This window comes from Muscardinus avellanarius (assembly GCF_963383645.1).
Source record: "Muscardinus avellanarius genome assembly, chromosome: 13".
NCBI lineage: Eukaryota > Metazoa > Chordata > Mammalia > Rodentia > Gliridae > Muscardinus > Muscardinus avellanarius.
In genome coordinates, this window is record NC_137799.1 from 58,243,609 (window position 1) to 58,248,705 (window position 5,097).

Genomic DNA, 5,097 nt, shown 5'->3' on the forward strand with positions numbered 1-5,097 from the left:
AGGTAATTTAGTTTTGTGGCTGGGAACTTAGTGAAGGCACATAACTTCCCTACAAAGAACAGACTGGCTATCTATAGGGATGAATCTGATGTTAGGGTTCAGCCATCTAAGATCCTTTATAGGCACTAGTAATTAAAAACTAAATGTTTATTTTTGGGAATTGTCTTAAAAGTCACACTCATTTAGGAAATCACAAAGTATTTTTTTAATTGGGGAAGAAAATCAATCCATGATGCTTATGTGATAAATATAAATAAATGCTATATAAAGAAACTAACCTATTTGAAAATGTGACTATATAGAAGGGAATTTGTATTTTCATTTCTAGCATACATATAACAGGATTACAAAAAGTAGAGATATTGTTACAAGGTAATACTTTGATGGTCTGTATTTTTAGGTATATGGGCTACATCAGGGTGAACCAACATTAACACAAAATTTAAGGGTCTTCTGACTAAAGAATAGCATTTCTAAAATATTTCAAATATTAGGTCAGTTGGTAGAAAGATGTGCTTTGAAACTGAATATGGAAAAACTACTTAATGCCACTGTTTGTGTGTGACATGCATTGTATATTTTGACCTCTCATAATTTTCACCTATACAGAAAATTTTGATTGCAATTGGATTTCTGCTTTGAGAGGTCTTACAATGTAGCTAAGACCCACTGTTTTGATGGAACTCTGCTATTACATTATATATACCAGTCAACTGTTTTGTCCTTAATACAGTTTTAACTTGGACCGATTTGTTCTAGTTAAGCCATAAGTGTCAATGTAAACATGTTTTGATTAAAGAATTTTCTATCAAACTCTACTAGTAAATTACTTCTTTGCCGTTTTAAAAGAGTGAGTGAATGAATGCATCTTGGGTTTGTTACCTAGTTATTGAGGTAATACTGTATGGGGATGTGGGGTTAACTAATATAACTCACGATGACAAAAATTATTTTTGTTTACTCTTGTTTTTCCCATAACCCAACTCATCTATAGTTTTATCAAGAAGTCACATTCAGCTTAAAGAGACATTAACAGCATTATAATTTGTTTGCATAGGTTGACCGTGCTCTAAACAGCGATGTATGTTCTCTTAAAGCACATGTGCCTCCTTTTTGATCTTGAAATTCTTAGTCATAGGCTGATTCACAGATAACTATCATTCCCAAAACTCAAACTTTTATGAATAATTATCAAGAACTTTAAGGAGCACTGACTCAATTTAAATTGTTGTATTTGTTAAAACTCCATAACCAAACAAATGATTAAGAACTAATTTCAAATGAGATAGCCAAAAAGAGAGTATAAAATTCACGTGTATGACAGGTGTGGTGGCGCAAGCTTGTAATCCCAGCATTCGGGAGGCTGAGACGTGGAGGATCACGGTTCGTGGACAGCCTCAGCTACTTAGTGAGGCCCTCTGCAACTCAGTGAGACCTGGTTTCAAAATAAAGAATAAAAAATAGGGCAGAGCTGTAGCTCAGAGGTCAAATGCCCCTGGGTTCCATCCCCAGACCCACAAAAAAAAAAAAAAAAAAAAAAATGTGTATGAACAATATCTTTTTTTGTGCTTTTTGATCATTGGAAAAAAAATTTTGAAAGAGTAAGTAAGAACTGATTACCAAAAGTTTTCTCTGCTGCATGGAGAAATTCCAGCTCTTGGACCTATATCAGAGAACATCAACAATTTGACCAGAGTGTCTTAAGCCTCTTTATAATTGCTATTACATCTAATGAATTTGAATAGTTTGACAGATTTTACCCAGTTTTTGCTTTACAGTGATGTATACTAAAAATGTTCCTACTCACACCAACTCACCTGGTTAAAGATGTCAGGTCAAGATGATGTCTGGCATCTAATCCTGCAACAAGAGCGAATTCTTACAGCTCTGTGAGGGCTTTGCTAATAAGTTTTGTCCCACTGGTCAGACAATGGAGTATCAGAAATAGCAAACATCTTTAAACAGTTAAGAAATGAAGAAACCATATATTAACAGGCAGAAAAATATGTATTTTTGTGTTTTCTAATTCTCCCAACACAAGTAATGGTGGAGATGACTGTGCCTCTAGTAAAATTGCAATGTCTAATTATACTTAAAAAATTCTGAAACCTGAGAAAAATGTTTAAGGCAAGTTATACTTTTCTATATATGTATACCTCCATTATTTTATCAAAACTTAGTTTCTAAGCCGGGCATGGTGGTACATGTTTGTAATCCCAGTACTTAGGAGACTTAAACAGGAGGATCCAGGATTTCTTGGAAAGCCCCAGCTACTTAGTGAGGCCCTGTTTCCAAGTAAAGAATAAAAAAAAAAAATAGGACTGGGGTGTAAAACTTGGGGGTTTAGGATGCCCCTGGGTTCAATCCTTAATACCACACACACATAAACACACAAAAAACCTTAAAATTTCTAACTAGAGAATGTTCATTGATAAGTTCATGGCAATACTTCCACATTTGTCTTCACTAGACAAAATGATACATGAAATTTAATAGTCAATGTGTGTTTTAATAGTTTGAAAGGCATAAAGGAACAGGCACTTTACAGTTCTAAAATATATGAAATTAGGAATTTTGACTTAAATTTGCTGGGATACCCATATCTAATTACATATTGGTTACCTGACTAGGTTTTCCTGTTTTACCAGAAAAGAATAACAGAAAAATATCTACATTTTTGGTGGGAAAAAAAAAATCATGAAGTATTAGCAGAATAACATTCTCAAATGATAAAGTAAGAATTCTCGTAATGTTTTAACTGATACTTTTTTTTTTTTTTTTACTAATATGAACTGAATGGCATCATACATGAAGTAATGCATTATGACAATAACTTTCTGGAATTTGTGGTTGTGAGTATGAAATGAAAATGAATCAAAGTAAATGGACCCTTGCATATTAATACAAGTCCTATAAAGCAGTAAGGGGAAAATAATTTTTACTTGTAGACTTTTGAGAATTAGGTAGAGCTTCATTTATTCTTCCTGGCAGAATTTTCTATCCCTTTGATGTTATTAGTACCACGAGGAAAGTAAAAATTTAGGTACAACAGGAGGCAGCCATGGAGGGACCACTTAGTTCTCTGCTGATCCTCTATGACTGAATCAGAGAATGACAACACCCCTAGACATACCAGAAGCAGGTATACGCCATTTCCAGGTCAAATGACTTAATAATAGGTATGTGGCATAAGTCTAGGAAACTTCAATGTCAATCTTTTAAACAGGCTGACAGGCTTCGCCAGTTTTTTATTCATGTGGTAAATATCTTCTAGCCATCCAGAGAAATGTGCAAATCAGTTGATTTAAATATAATCTAGAAGAGAAAAAAGTAAAACTTAAATATTTAAAATATTTTATAGTATTTGTCAAATACTATACTCATTTTCCAGAAAATATTCACTCATTTTCCAGAAAATATTTTGATGGCATAATTTATTAAAGATAAAAAGTTTCAGGCTGGGAACATAGTTCATCAGTACAGAACTTAGCATGTGCAAGGCCATAGGTTCAATCCCTAGTGTTGCAAAAGTAAAAATTTATCCCAGCTACTTGGGAGGCTGAGGTTGGAGGATCATGAGTTCTAACTAACCCAAACTGCAACAGAGTGAGACACTATCTCAAAAAGTTGCCTTTCAAGGAGAGGATGTGTAACTAGAATAGAGAAGTAGAGGAATGGAGAAAGCAGGACAGAAAACTATTTCCTTTGTCTTTTTGAGAATACTGTCATATACTCCATAGTAGTATTGCCCCTATATGTAAGCTGTAACTAGAAATCCATTAGATCTTGATTTTTCTACATCTACCTCATAATATATAAATCAGCTATTATTTCCTTCCTTTCATTTTTCTTCCTTTTTTCTTCTCTACCTTCATTCTTGATGTGTTTGGTATTGGAGATTGAACCCAGGGGCATTCTACTTCTGAGCTATACCCTCACCCTATTTCATTTGGAAACAGGGTCTCACTAAGTTGCTGAGGCTGGCCACAAACCTGTGATCCTACTGTATTAGCCTCCCAAGTGCTGGGGTTACAGGTGTGTGGTGTCACACCTGGCTTGCTGGTTTTTTTAAATTATATTAAATTGACAAAGTTTAAACTCACTTATGATACATAAGTTATCAAGTGAGGCTTCATTTTAAATATTACTGTGAATGTGTTCTTTTTACATTACTCATGTACACATTGAGTCTCATTAAGAATACTGTATGCCTAGTTTGTCAAAATAAAATTTATCACTGAGAACCTAATGTTATACAATAGCTATATTAATTTGTATTACTTATGAAATAATTGTTAATCTCTCCCTTATTTTTATTGCAGATATTTGAAGGATCTTTACCTTGGGAGCCTGGTGATAGAAGGGTGATAGAAGGTGTAGCACTCACTCTTCATGGAATTTCAAAACATTTTCATCAGCTGATCTATCATTAACTGACTTCTATCATTAGCAAAAAAAAAAAAAAAAAAAAAAGCCACACTTGGAATATAGAATTGAATAGGCAAGGCTAGCACATGCTTTGTAATCCCAGTATTTGGGAGGATGAAACAAGGATGAAGGTTCACAGCCAGCCTCGGCTACTTAAGAGGTTCTCTGCAAATAAGACCCTGTTTCAAAATAAAGAACAAAACAACAAAAAGAAAGGAGTGGGGATGTAGCCCAGAATGCCCCTGGGATCAATCTCCAGCACTACAGGGGGAAAAAAAAATAGACTAGGCAATCCATGAAATGGGGGAAAAGAATCAAAATATTTGTATGACAAAAGATTGATAAACCAGGCATGGTGAAGCACACTTGTAATCCCAGTACTTAGGAGGTGGAAACAGGAGGATGGCAGGTTCGAGGCCAGCCTCAGGTACTTAGGCTTCTGCAACTTAGACCCTTTTTCAAAATAAAGAATAAAAAATAGGGCTGGGTGTGTAGCTCGGAGGTAAAAAGCCCCTGAGTTTCATCCCCAGTACCAATAAATAAATAAATATTCAGAATATATATAAAGCATTTCTAAAACAATAAGACAAATCCACTTAAAATTAGTAAAATGCACTAAATTTTAAAAATACCCTAGAATAAACAATAAATTTCTAACCTTAGACTTTT